This window comes from Macaca thibetana, chromosome 4 (assembly GCF_024542745.1).
Source record: "Macaca thibetana thibetana isolate TM-01 chromosome 4, ASM2454274v1, whole genome shotgun sequence".
NCBI classification, from domain to species: domain Eukaryota; kingdom Metazoa; phylum Chordata; class Mammalia; order Primates; family Cercopithecidae; genus Macaca; species Macaca thibetana.
In genome coordinates, this window is record NC_065581.1 from 46841234 (window position 1) to 46856329 (window position 15096).

At 45.0% G+C, this 15096-nt stretch overlaps 1 protein-coding gene across 4 annotated transcripts in view; it reads right to left on the reverse strand.

Moving 5' to 3' along the window:
* Window positions 1-15096, reverse strand: part of CLIC5 (chloride intracellular channel 5) — a 178487-nt gene that overhangs the window by 21641 nt on the left and 141750 nt on the right. The window lies entirely within an intron of this gene.

Genomic DNA, 15096 nt, shown 5'->3' on the forward strand with positions numbered 1-15096 from the left:
TCACGTACTCAGAGTGGCAGAGAGAAAAATATGTTTAATCTATTAGCCCTATTATAATTTAGGTGCAAACCCCAGGATTTAAGCACAGGGATGTTAGATTCTAAAACGTAAACTCCTTCCACTCTGCAAGGCCAATTCTGGGTGCCAAGGATTGTCCCGTCACTCCTTGGGTATTCACGTGGCCTGACAGGTGCTGCAAACTGTTCTCATTCCCCTGACAGAAGAGGATGGGGCTCCCTCATGACTCCCCCATGCCTTACCTTCCAGCTAATTTGGTAACATATTTGTGTTCTGCTACCAATGCTTGATTTCAGATATAATTCTTAGTACTTTCAGTGACCGTGATTGGGTCTAGAAGTTTTCTCTGAGTAGAGGGGCAACTATGACCCATCACATCATTTTTCAACTCTGCCTGTATTAGGGGCCAATGCTGTCACAGGGGCTGTGTGACAGTAAAAAACCTGGTCAAAAAGTGAGAAATCCATTTGGATTTTTCCTAGGAAGAAAGAAATATCTACATATTGAGCAATACCTGGAGCACTGAAGGAAGTTTTTACTTTTCATCTCATTTGAGATCATGTTGATATAACCAAACGGTGCAAAAAAAGTACCGCAGTGGTTTCAGGAAGACTATGGTGGAGATTTCTCTGGCCATCACATAGTTTTGAAGAGAAAACACAAAGATAGCCATGCTTGTTGACATTCGATAGTTTAAAACATGAATGGTAATGTGATGGAAACAAAAAAATATATAAGAAGAAGAATATCACCACACACTCATCTGTTGTAAGAAGAAGCCTTTCTTTCCACAGGCAGCTAGGACAAGAGGAAGAGAAACTGAGAGAGGTCAGACGGACTAGGCCCAAAGATCCAGGAGCAAGTGGGGATGTAGGAGCCGTAGCAGGGCCCAGGAGGATTGGGAGGGTGAGGAAAAGGGCAGGTGCAGGCCAAGCAGGCAGAAATGTAGATGCTGCTATAATGAGCTCAATTTTGAGAAGAGACAAAGGTGTTCTAAGGGGATTTTGAGGATGTTCAGCTTTGTGATGGGCAGTGTAATCAATCCCCTCCCCCACCAGAAAACTTTACATAAAGATCTGCATTCATCTTTCAGGTTTTGGAAATGAGTCATGTAGCTTTTTTCTCAGTTGCTGAAGTCCTTAAAGAGAGAGAACAGTGTCCCAGTTAGTTAGGTTATTTGAGTATGAATGACCACCCAAAGCAAAATTGTAAAGCAGGTGGAAACTGGGGTTTCCTCATCCACAGTGACCTTTCTAGGACACATGGCAGGTAAGTGGGGGCTGATCTTCAGGTCCCTTTGACTTTTAAACAATGTCTACACGAGGTTCTTAGACCACACGGAGTCAGAAATGGCAGCAAGGTTTTAGAAGATTGGAAGGGGGCTTTCTGTCAGGTCTGATGGGACTCTCTGCTATGCCTGGGCCCCTCTGGCTATGTTTGCATGTCACTGGTATCATCAAGGAAGAAACAGAGAGTCTGGGTCGAGTACATCAGGGAGCCATGGCTTCTGATAACAAACACAGTAGCAGAGCGGCACATTCGCTCTGCCGTAAGAGATTTGGGTTTGAATCCTCAGTTATGCTTGTTCACAGGTTCACATCATCTAGTGTCTGGTGCAGAGTGGGACTTGATTAAAGTTAACTTTTATTATTATTATTACAGCTGTAGAACTTGGGTTTATGAGAGGATGAAGGGGAAGAAGACATCGAGTAAAAGATGAGAGAAGAGGTCAGCTCAAGGCAGAAGTTCAGTGTCTGAAGTGAAGCTTATCTGAACATCCTAGAATGCTCTAGGTCCAAAGAGAATCCTGGAGAGCTCGCAGAATGAAGCTCGCTCTTGCCTTTGCTAACACGTTAGGGATCTAAAGTTGCCTGGAAGCATCTCTTTGGGTTTGGCTTTGCTCTCTCCAGGCCACATGGGTGTGTCAGATTTTCTTAGTTTGACAGTTTAGAGAGTTCATGTCCACCTTTGGCACTGGACCAAGAACACTGGACTTGGCCTCATAGCCAGAGAGGAGGATGTTGTCAAATTGGCCTTGGCTGTGAACGACCCAGGGGCTCACATGGGGAAGGCAATTCCCAGGCCTCTGTTTCCAGGCACTACTCAAAACAGGAAAGGCGGAAAGACAAACAGCGGTTTATGAGAAAGCAAAATGCAATGGCAACTTCAACAGATTCCCCACTGTTCCCTCGTGTGGCGTCAGTCGGGCTACAGAGAGTGTGCAGCACGTGGTGCCATGGGTATTATTTGTTTGTTCTAGAAAGAATTTCAGCCTCAGAGGAGAAGATGAATTAAATGACAAGCTCCTATAGTTCTTTCCAGTAAGAGGCCAGTAAATGATTCTTTATTTGAAAGGTAGGGTTTAAGTCTTACAACTATGGTGGGTTGGGATATAGGACACTGTTGGTTGCCCACCCTCCTCTGTGGTGGGGAGAATGGGGTGTTTTCTGATACATTTCCAAGGCATTCAGAAACTTTCTTAAGGAAGACACAGATTCTCCATATAGCAGCTTCCCCAAGCTCTATAGGGGATTCATAAAAAGAAGCATCTTTTTATTTAATACAGCTCCACAAATCACCCTTATATTTGGCGTATGTTCAGAAGTATTAGTACAATGACAAAATGCATATTTTTTTTTAAAGGCAAGACACTTTGGCCAGTATTTGGCTATGTTTAAAACACCAGCATGGTAAACATTTGGGACAAATTTAGCATGCCTTTAATATAATATTTTCTTAAACTATGAAGAGAAGTATGGATTCCAGATCCAAATAATTTTCTAAACCTCTTAAAAGCCACAGTAGAGAAAGATTATCACTTAGGTCTTCGAATTAAGTTTCCTTTTGTGTACTCATCTGTAGCATGCAAGCTGCCTGAATGTTTATTTATCAACAGGAGGAGGGAGGGGGAGAGAGAAGGGGAGAGAGAGAGAGAGAGAGAGAGAGAGAGAGAGAGAGAGAGAGAGAGACTGACTCTGAATGCGGGAGGAAGCTACAGAGCCAGCGATCTCAGAAGCGATCAGGGGAGAAGTTCTGATTCGGGAACCCGGCCCAGACTTTAGTCATGGGGCAGTGGCGACACCTTCTGGCCTATCCTTGAGCAAACAAACAAACAAAAAACTCCCCAAAAACCTATTGTGCATTTTCCACAGAGAACACGTATGTGTGTTTTCTATTAGACTTTCCAGAAACTCATAAATGATTATAAAACCCATTGTGCTAATAGAAAGTACGGCATAAATGTTGACTGAAGCTATTAATGCTGATCGTAGTTTATGTGGCCCAATGAATCAGGCTGAAATTTGTGAGTTTTTTAATGGTTACTTTATAACAGGTTATTTTTAAGTATCAGGCCATAGATTAGGTTTAATGCTGATGCTCACACACTTTGAATGAGCTGGTTAAGAGAGATTCTAACTTTATCAGTCATCTGTTCCAGCATTTAGACCTAGAGACTTTCTCAATTCTCCCTCCCCCAAAACACGTAGGTTGAAGTACGATCACCACATTTTGTCTTGTTTCATCCTCAAAGAGCCACATCTTTTATATAAGAGCCATTCACAGACTTAAAAACTGCCTCCCTGCCACTGCAATGCTAGATTGAAATAATTATTGGATTTGGTGATTCTGCGAATATCCTACAAATTCTCTTCCAGTTGCCCATTCTTTCATTTGTTAAATAGGCATCTATTTGGTGCCCACTGTGGGCCAACTTTGTGCCCCTTTCCCCACACAGATTGCTGGGTGAGGACCCTGATGGGGAAGGTGGGAATTTTTGAGTATATTTAAGGAAATACACATGGTAGTCATCATTGAGTATTCATCGGATCGTGAACTGATTTGGTCACCATTTCCTAAATGACACACTCTTGTTTAACTCAGCACCACATACATATTAAATAGTGGATTATATTAAATGTCAATATATGCAAGTCAAGAGCACAAATCATGGGACCAGCTGCTGGGGCTGGGGTCCTAGCTCTGACACAGACTAGCCTGGACAGGTTGCCTAACCTGTGCTTGTTTCCTTCTCTGCAAAGTGGACATCATAACATGGCATACCTTAGAGGCTTGCTGGGAGCAATAACTGGGTCATCACCTGCAGGGGGCTCAGTACAGTGCCTGGCATGCTGTAAGCAGTTGTTATATGCAACGTGTATGTGCGATGCATGATGATGCTGATGTATGAGAAACAAAGCATACCAAAAAAGCAACAAAAAATTCTTAGAGCTGCAAGAAAAAAGTGGCTCTTGCCTCTGGCCCTGCTCAGTAAACATTGTGCTTGACTCATCCTCTGCCCTGAAATGCTGACACGAACAGGGATATTCAGCTGTTCCTTTCATTCTGACTCTATAGCCAGAACCACAGTCCCCCAGCCGAAAGCCTTCATTATCACAGATGTGAAATGGGGCAACCTTAAAGGTTGGGGGTGACTGATACTTACACAGAATTCCCCAGATATGCTACATGTACACCCGGACCTCCCTCCCCCTTGCTCAGAGCAGTTCCCTGGATACCCTAACTTGCCCCCACAAAAATCACGGTTTATGGGGAGACACTCCCCACTGGATGTTTCAGTTGCTTTTACTGCACGAGTCTTGCATCTTCTAAAGTTTCAAGTGTGTAGCAAATTAAATGTGCAGTTTTGCACTTCTGTTTCCTGAAATCTAGTAGGGAGTAAATGACAGATTTTTCCAACACAGGAGAATTTAAAATAGTGTGTCCTTTTTGGTAATGGCTAGGACAGGTATTTTCACCAGAGAGAGAAAAAAATTACCTTAACTTGAAAGTGAATATACAAGAATCGAATATACAAGAGTTCAGTCTCCTTTTCTTTGTTACTAGTAGAAAACAGAGCCCATATATATATATATACATATATATATTCTTTTTTGTTGTTGTTGTTGTTGTTTTTTGTTTTTTCAGGGTAGCAATGTGCTCTATAAAAAATACGTATCTTCATAGATTCCCAGAATTTCAGCTATAGAAGGCCAAATAACCAAGTTCTGGCTAATGAGATATTGGTAGAAATTAATTAATGGGCTTCTGTAAAAAATAAGATAGATGCAGCTGGCATTGTCTGGAATGTGGATGCGATATTTGGAGGTGGAGCAACCATCCTGTGAAATAAGAATGAAGATCACACACTAAAGATGGAGAATCAGGAGCTCTAAGCAGCAGCTCAATTTTCGACTTCTTTCAGAAACTGCATTTGCCTGGAACTCTCTACTCTCTGGACTTCTTGTTATGTGAGAGAAGCAAATTCCTCTTAAGAAGTAAACATTTATCAAGAGTGTTTAGAACAGGGCATGGCTCATAGTAAAACACTAGATAGGTTTTGCTAATAAAATACATATTTGCTTTAGCCACTGTAGTCAGGCTTCTATTACAAACAGCCAAACACAACATTTGCCAAAATACATAGGTATTGCCAATATGGCAATATTTCATTATTCCTTTTTTTTTTTTTTTTTTTTTTTTTTAGATAGAGTCTCTCTCTGTCACCCAGGCTGGAGTGCAGTGGTGCGATCTCAGCTCACTGCAACCTCTGCCTCCCCGGTTCAAGCAATTTTTCTGCTTCAGCCTCCCAAGTAGCTGGGACTACTGGCACGCGCCACCATGCCCAGCTAATTTTTGTATTTTCAGTAGAGATGGGGTTTCACCACATTGGCCAGGCTGGTCTCGAACTCCTGACCTCGTGATCCACCTACCTCAGCCTCCCAAAGTGCTGGGATTACAGCATGAGTCACTGCGCCCAACCTCATTATTCCACTTTTATTCTAGCACCTTGCACAGCGTCTGGTATTGAATAAGTATTTGTTGAAAGAATAAGCTATTCAGTGGGGTGTGGGGAAAGATGAAGGACCCTAAAATCATGCGACTCTATGTCTATATACTGATGTAACAAGCTTTAACTCTGTAGAGGAACAACGGTTCCCTTTCTTTCTCTAATAGTAGCCCTTGGTCTTTTGAGAATGGATGAAGGGATTTGATTAGTTTGGCCTGAGATGCCCTCCCACAGAGTCCTAGCCATTTTGTTATCAGAGCCAAGAGAGAAGCATAGGTTAGCACCAACCTCTCTGCCAAATGACTCAGGTAGAACTGAGGCAGTTTCAGACCTGGGCAAAATGTTGAGTAAAACTCATCTTTGGGGTCCCCACAATGGAAACAGAACATGGATAACTATCTTGGCAAACATCAGTGAGCATGAGACCATCAGAGTTTGAGCTGAGTGCAGGAGGTCTGAGAAATCACGTGACTCAACCCTCCCCTCCCCAGAATGTTCAGGAAGGGAAGAGGTTCTAGACATGCACACAGAGAAACATATATATACACACACATATACACACACACACACACATATACACACACACACACACATATATATATTTATTTTTATTTTTTGAGACAGAATCTTGCTCTATCACCCAGGCTGGAGTGCAGTGGCGTGATGTCGGCTCACTGCAAGCTCCACCTACTGGGTTCACGCCATTCTCCTGCCTCAGCCTCCCGAGTAGCTGGGACTACAGGTGCCTGCCACCACGCCTGGCTGATTTTTTGTTGTTGTATTTTTAATAGAGATGGGGTTTCACTGTGTTAGCCAGGATAGTCTCCATCTCCTGACCTTGTGATCCGCCCGCCTCAGCCCCCCAAAGTGCTGGGATTATAGACATGAGCCACTGCGCCCGGCCAGAGAAACATATTTTATTTACCTTGATCCAGATTATTAAATGCTTTGTCCACCAGGGGTCTTAGAAAAATAATTTGACCTCTGACTTCTAGCTGAAAAAAACACTAGAAATTAGCCTTCTGTGTTTTCTCTTTTGACTCTTGGTAAAGTATCACCTTTAACACCAAATAGAATTTCCCTTGAATGCAGTTATAAAAATAATGGTGAAAAGAAAAATTCCACTTCAGCAAAGCCCGCCAGCACACTGGCCATCCTACTAAGGAGAGCTGCTCAGTTTCTTGCACTCCTTTGTTGATTGGTTCTAAGTGAGATTATTCACCATGAAGCTTGATATCATGTAACAGAGGCTACAAAATCATTGTATGTTCTCAAGTCAAAGACAATGCTAGTCACAGAACATCATAGGATTTAAAGGGGGACTGGGAAGTTTTAAATAAATACAGTCAGAGCATAGCGGAGTCTGCAACATGGGGACAGATTTAAAAGGTGAGGTTCCACAGCCGGGACAGGAAGTGGCTCGAGGACGTGCCTGTGGCTCTGATGAGGCCCCGTCATCATCTCCTAGGCAAAGGCATAGACATGGTAGAGGCATGTTGAGGTGTTTGGGATACTTTTTTTCACTCATTTAACAAATAATGATGGAGTATCTGCCCTGGGTCAGATGCTGAGCTGGGGTCTGGGGGTGACAATGATGAAGGAGGCACACTCAGCACACTTCCTCACAGAGACAGCTGCTCGGAACCCTGCTTCTCACAGCACAGCCCTGGACCAGCAGTGTCAGAATCGCCTGGGAGCTCTCAGGCCTCGCCCCAGATCCACTACCTAAATATCTGCTTCATAACAAGACCCTGCGGGAAACCAGGATATGCCACCCCCAAAATAGGAAAGATTGTTGAGACGAAGACAATTCAGAAGAAACAGACAGAGTAAAGCTCTCTGCCCTCCATCTATTTGTCTAAAAGGAGGACATAGATTTACAAAGACAAAATGTATCTTGCCTCCCCATTTCTACCAGGGAGAACCACTGAAAACAACTTAAGACCCTTATGCTCCTGGAGATGGCTCTGCAGGAATCTACACTGAACAAGATTTGCTAACTGGCCTTTATCTGCTATTCATTTGCTATCCCCCCAAGTTGCTGCCCCTAGAGACTCAAAGATTTTTTCCCTTGTCACATCTCTAAAAGTTTACTGTCCTTTGATGAAGATGCTGTGAAACTAGAATTCAAAGCCATCTCTTGGAAAACTCCTCATTATAGGAAATACACGTGTTAATAAACTTCTGCTTGTTTTTCTCTTGTTAATCTGTCTTTTGTTACAGAGGTCCCTTCCAACTAAGAACCTATGGGATTATTCTTCCCCTAAAACTCCCAGGGGATTCAAATGTATGTGCAAGGTAGAAAATGGTCTGGCTAACAAGAGGAATGTAAAGAAGTGCTGCTTTATGCTTAAGCCTTAAGTCTGTGCTTGTCTTTAGCTCATGAGGCTACTCCGGTTCAGCCTGGAAACAAGCTTGAGGTGGGGTGGAGTGCCTTCCTGCAAGACGGCTCTGGAGCAGGATTTGAAAGAAAGCCTGGGGTTTTAAAGGCAAAGTTCCATGTAGCAACTTTTCCCCAACAAATTATCCTCTCTAAACTGCTGATAAAGTTAGAATACTAGGCTAGATTTAATCCCTGGTTTTAATTCTTATGTCTTTGCAACACTAGTTGGTAGCAAAAGATGTTTCAAAGCCGAGAAATGCTGAAGCTTTTGCTAGAACTATGATACTTTCAACCTACACACACACACAATGAAATGTAGACACACACACCCATGGACACACTACTGTACTTCTGCAGTCTGCATATCCTGTGCTTAGTGGTAAAGTTATGAGACTTACATTGTGTCCCATCACGAATATAATTTTGCATGTAAGCACTTTTTTTCAGATTAATTGAAATGAGCCTGTCTAAGGAGGTATGTGATGGGCTTTGCCAGTACATGGGAACATCAGAACACACACGAAGTGCATAAGTGTCTGTGTGTGTGTGTGTGTGTGTGTGTGTGTGTATGTGTGGAGAGAGAGAGAGATTGAGAAACATATTTGGTTCCTATGTGTAGACTGCACAAAGACAAGAGGTGTCGGTTGCATAGGATGAGGTAACGGTAGGAAGAGGTGAAAGAGCATTTAACTCATGTGCAAATCGGTTGTTTAATGTTCCTTTATTCCCCAGGTCTTGATCTGCATCCAGGCCAGGCCAGGAGAACTCATTCTGGTCAGACAGCGGGAAATTCCACCACATGGAATGGTGTTGGTGGTCTCCGCTCTACTCCAGTCGGGGAGCCCACACAGCAAAATTCCACTAATGAATGCGCCCACCCATGCAGGGCCCAGCTCTCCCCACCCCCTCCTCCCCATGCCTGCCCCATTCAACAGGCCACACCGCCACCAACCGCCTTCCTTACAACTGCCCAAGGATTCGTTTCAGGAGCAAGATTTGTTAAATTATAAATTGCAAGCATCCACCTCAATAATGAACCAAATCAAAGACCCTCTGGAGGAATCCCTCGGGCAGCTCATGGGAGGGGCCAGAGAAAGCATTTGCCCCCTCCCCTCCCTCCTGCCCTCAGCCTCAAGGACCCTCCTTGAGGGAGGAGACGAGGACATGCAAGTGCAGAGCCCACCAGACCTCCGAGGTGGGTCCCACCGAGCCTAGGCTATTTGTTTTTCCTTGCAAGAATGCTAGTCAAAGCAAAACTTTAACCCAACAAACCAACAAACAAAATACCCCTAGTTGGCTATTTGCACACAGGGGTTGCCAAGGAAGGCAGCCTGAAGGGTCCCTTTGTGACCAGAGGCGTTTTTGAAAGGAGACAGCAATGGCTGCTTTATGAGGAAGTGGCGAGACGGTCACATGTTATCCGCACTGCTGTGGGGGTTGGCCTGACCACCCAGGAGCCTTCACCGAGATGGCCTGATAACAGCCCACCGTGGGGCTCCCAGGCCTCTGTGGAGGTCTTCCTGGGACCCAACTGTCCTCCAAAAGAACTGCTCTGTGTTTCCAACACAGTAGACATGGAGCCCCACGGCCACCTAAGTGACTCTGTTTCTGAGCACGCTATGGGGTAATTAGGTTTCACATTCCTGCTGCTTTTACACGTAGCCTTAGCTTTCTCATCAGACTTGTGGCAGAGCACAAGGCAGAATGAGAAGGGGATGCCGCACCCATCCCCTGGATGGCCAGGCCCTCCAGACAGGGCCACTGTAACACGGGGTTAGGGGCTGGGAGGGAGGAAGGGGAGAAGGCATGAAGCGCCTTGTGATTGAAGTGGCTTGGAATAATAAATACACACACTCTCTTTTAAACGTGGCTGACCACATCCTGGGAATCTGGAAAAAATGCCCCACCTCACTGCCCCCCACCCTCCTCCCCACCTACCCTGAAGCAGCAGTGGCTTTCATGATGCTTTGGGGGAAAGCACAGGGCCTTTGATAATAAGAGGCTTGTTAGTTCTAGGCTAACAGCCCTCCCAGGCCGCTCTGAATCCTTTCAAGCACTTTTTTATTTTAGGTCAAGGAAGTTCATAAATGTAAAGACTGGAGGTTGTAGAATGGGGAGAGGAAAGGGAGAAAGAAACATTTTGGGGGCAGTTGTCATTGGGAAGGGCTGCCAGGGACCTCCAGGAGATCTGTCAGGCCTGGTGGACATGCCCTTCCCTTGGTGCGGGGGACAGATAGTGGAAGGTGACTTTGAGCCTTGAAGAAGACCTAGCCTTGTCTGAACCCTCTAAGCTCTGGCTTAGCTAAAACTGAATCCTTGTATAGGAAGACCCTTGCGAATCCACAGGCCTTGAATGAATCGTTATCAGCTGGCTCTGGCGACGATTCCTCTGCCTGCCAGAAGAGGGCAGCACATGCTTCCACATTACAGGGAAAGCTGGGTTGCCCAGTCCAAAGGGTGGACACTACGTATGGGGGTAGGGGGGAAGCATTGTGAAATTAATAGCAGCAGCAGCAACAACAGCAGCAGCAATAGCTATCACACATTGGTGCCTACTGTGTGCCAGGAACTGTCCTAAGTGATTTATATGCATTAATTCATCTAATTAACATGACAAATCTACAAGAGAGGGTGCTATTACAATCTCCATATTACCATTGAGGAGGCTGAGGCATACTGAAATTAGCAGAACTTGCTATTGTAGCCATGGACTGCCTAAGACTGAGGTCAGCAAATTACAGTCCAAGGACTAAATCCAGTTCACTGCCTACTTTCATGCTGCCCTCAAGCTAAGAATTGTTTTGTTTTTTACATTTTTGCATGGTTGGAAAAAAGTCAAAAGAAGAATAATATTTCATGATGTGAGAATGATGTGAAATTCAAATTTCAGTGTCCCTTAATGATGTTTTATTGGAACACAGTCCTATTTATTTGCTTACATATTATCTGTGGCTGCTTTATGATTCCTGCAGCACAATTGAGCAGAGTCTAGTAGAGGCTATGTAGCTTGCAAAGCCTAAACTACTTACTCTCTGACCCTTTACAGAGAAAGTTTGCCAAAGCCTGACTTACGAGGAAGTGCTACCTGTTTCCAGGCAAGAGGGACAGAGAGCGGAGTTGCTATTTACTGGAAATGGAGCTAGTACAGCTATCCCAGAGCAATTTAGAAGCAATGTTGAACTTGATTCACTTTTTTTCCAACAGGGTAGCTCAAGGTCAAGCAAAAGGAGGGTCTGATATATCACTGAATAGCCTCAAGGAAGCAATAAAAGGTTAGATCTGGAAAGGACTGTGGAAGTCCACTATTACATCTCATCAAGTCTAAGGTGCACATTTTTTTTTCACTCTTTAACATCTGTGAAATCAGGCAATGTCTTACAATCAAAATATGAGAGGTTAAGTGAAAACACTTTGTTTAAGTGATAGCATTTTTTGTTGTTGTTTCTTAGAGGTTTTGTTGTATGTTTGTTTTTGAGATGGAATCTTGCTCTGACGCCCAGGCTGGAGTGCAGTGGCATGATCTTGGCTCACTGTGACTTCTGCCTCCCGGGTTTAAGCGGTTCTCCTGCCTCAGCCTCCCAAGTAGCTGGAATTACAGGTGTGCACCACCATGCTTGACTGGTTTTTTTGTACTTTTGGTAGAGACTGGGTTTTGCCTTGTTGGCCAGGCTGAACTCAAACTCCTGACCTCAAGTGATCTGCCCACCTTGGCCTCCCAAAGTGCTGGGATTACAGACGTGAGCCACCATGCCTGGCCTAATTGTAAACTTCCTAATGTTAAGCTGAAGTGTGCAAGCCTACATTTTCTATACATCAAATGAGGATGATCTTGCTTAATATGTTTACTTTAAGAGTCTTAAGATTTTATTAAAAGGGAGTGAAGGGGAGGAGACACTGTGACTCCCAGGTAGGCAGGACCAGAGCAGGCTGCAGGAATTAGCCTATTGGTGTGGTCACACCAGGCAGTCTGCAAGATGGGAGAACAGGGAAGGGTTGTTGGGGACACAAACCATGAGAAACCATGAGAACCTGGAAGGAAAAGAAAGACTGCCAGTGATACAGATGAGTTCTTTTTCTAGCAGCATCAGCCAGGAGCATGACCTACTGCAGGTGGCACTTCTTAGAAGGAGAAGACTGGAGCAATTTGAAGATTCGGGCCTGAATGGAACACGAAGACAAGGAAATAGCGAGGAATGCAGCTGTGGCTGGCTCGCCTCTGCTGCCTTTTATGAGGGCTCTAGGAGATGAGGAAGGGAAACGAGAGAGGCAGGATGGCAGTCATTGATATCGTGTTAATAAGAACCACAATGTACTCCTTCAATCACGTTCCCATTCAGTGAGAATGATCATCTGAATTCTGAGATAAGCTCACTGAGGTTCCTACAATAACCCGAGAGTCTTCTTCCATTCTATGTAGGACGGACAATCACTTTTTCCAGAATAAGCCCAGGGAGCACACTGCGCACTTCCAGGTTCCAGGAAGAGGAGCCTCTGATGTGAGCCTTAGGGAGGTGGAAACCTTGGCCTTCATTTGGAAACAGAACCAAGACTACTCAGGGACCTGTGTGGCTAATGGCTACTTTTTTGTTCCAGCAACAAATTGGGAACCAGGAGGTGGTGGGAACTAAGGTACACTCCCTCGCCCTCTAGTAACCACATTTGAGCTTGGATTGGAGAGAGAAAGGAGAAGCAGAGGGCTTAGCCCTAACCAGGTGCTTTTCATTTGGGGACATGTGTCCTGGATTTCCTGGGACAGTACCAATTTCTTATAATTTGATTATTTTCAATGAAGGCAATTTGTTAGGCATCTGATTTTCAGTTTGGAAAACATGGCCACTGCAGTTACAACTAATGAGAGGCAACGCAATCTGAGCATGGTCCTTGTACCCTGAACACACAGCACTGTGCCCAGCATATCACAGATACCATGGAAGGTTTTTAGGGCTTTCTTTAGGAAGTTAGAAGCACCTTCTTAGGACAAATATTTTAGGAAGAGTATGTTAGGACATCTCAGAGTCTTCCATAAAAAGAGAACTAGGTGCAACCTTTCGCGCGAAAGGGGTGCGTTTTTGCATACTTAATGCGGGAGCCCATTTGTCTTGATGAAAATAGATAAGCCCAGATGGGCTGTTTTGTGTCCCATGTCCTGGGTGGACAGAGAGGAGCAGGGAGGTTGGTGACACACGTCTGAGGCTGCAGGGAGGTCTCCTGAGTCTTCCAGAGAAGATGGAGAGAAAGGAAGAAAGTGAGTTTCAGGTGAAGAGAGAACACAGGGGTTGTGAGATGGGGAGGAGCACAGCCCACAGGTGGGGAAAGGTGGAGAGGAGTCAGAGCAGCAGAAAGTCAGCAGGGCCTGGAGTCTACAGCAGCCTGAAAGAGAAGTCACAGGAGGGGAGAGCCAAAGAAAATGGAAACCACAGCTCCTCCGTGCCTGCGGCTCACAGCAGGAATATTTGTTATTCTTCTGGGAGGCTGGTTTGTTTTTATCTTCTAGGAGGACCGAGCTGCAGCTGACCAGGGGCCCTGTTTTGCTTTGTCTGCTCACAAGTTTAGAGCCAAATTTGTGGTCTACCTTCTGTGTGGCGCACGAAGGCCCCGGGGCTGCCCCGGCTGTTTTAACTCACCCAGGGCTCGATTTTCTGGTAGTCTCCTTGTTTTTCTTTCTCACCTCCTCCTGGCCTTTGTTGGTTTGACATGCTTTATACATCCCTGTGAGTAACTATAAAGCCTTTCTGAAACAAGTGGAGTATAAATTTTAAAATAGAAAGAAGGCCCCCCAAGACAGAGGAATACAGAGGTGGAAATAAGAGAGAAAAGTGGACTTGAAGGGGGAAGAAAAGGTGGAATTCATAGGAAGCCTTGAAAGACTAAAATCATCCAGATTGGGCAAAACACCATTTAGTGCAGGTCGCCTGAGAGGCCTAAGAGAGCTTAAGCCTCGAGCCTGCATGTGATACAGATTAGATACTATTGCACTTGGGGCTTTTTAGACTGCTCACTAGGGGAAAGGCAGTCCTGTGGAAGTGGGCTGTGCAAAAGAATGATGGATGGAAGGTGGTTGGCGTGAATACAGCAGGAGAAATACTGAATTCTTGTCTTAGGCTACAGGCATAGGCATGCCTGCTTCCTCTCCAGCTACAAAGAAAGGGGCAAAAACACATGAGAATACAACATTGGCACCAAAAGCAAAGATTTTCACTCTTGTTGCCCAAGCTGGAGTGCAGTGACGTGATCTCGGCTCACTGCAACCTCCGCCTCCCGGATTCAAGTGATTCTCCTCCCTCGGCCTCCTGAGTAGCTGGGATTACAGGTGCTTGTCATCACACCCGACTAATTTTTGTATTTTTAGTAGAGACAGTGTTTCGCCATATTGGTCAGGCTGGTCTCAAACTCCTGACCTCAGATGATCCACCTGCCTCGGCCTCCCAAAGTGCTGGGATTACAGGGGTGAGCCACCGTGCCCGGCCCCAGCAGCTGACTTTGAACATGGTGGTGGGCATTATTCCAAGCACACTTACGAGGTATGCACAGTTATTACTCCCATTTTACAGATGAGGAAACTGAGGCATTACAGAGTTGAAGTAACCTGCCCCATGTTACAAGGACAAGAGGCAAAGCTGGTGTCTGAACTTAAAGCAGTCGGCTTTAGAGTCTGCAAGTTGAGCCACACAGAGTCGCCTGCCTCTCTGCATGGGAAACATGGCATGTTTAGAAACACAGCCCTTATCCTTCTCCCCAAAACAAGGGGTGGGGGTGAGAGATCTTAAGGCACAAGAAAACGAAACAACTTCCCCAAGTAGCACCTGACTTAATGTGGGGTCTTGCCACCCAGTCATGAGAAAATCCAGGCTACATTTAAGTGAAGTGAAGAGCAGGTTTGGAAAGAGTGAGAGGAGGGGCCATGGAG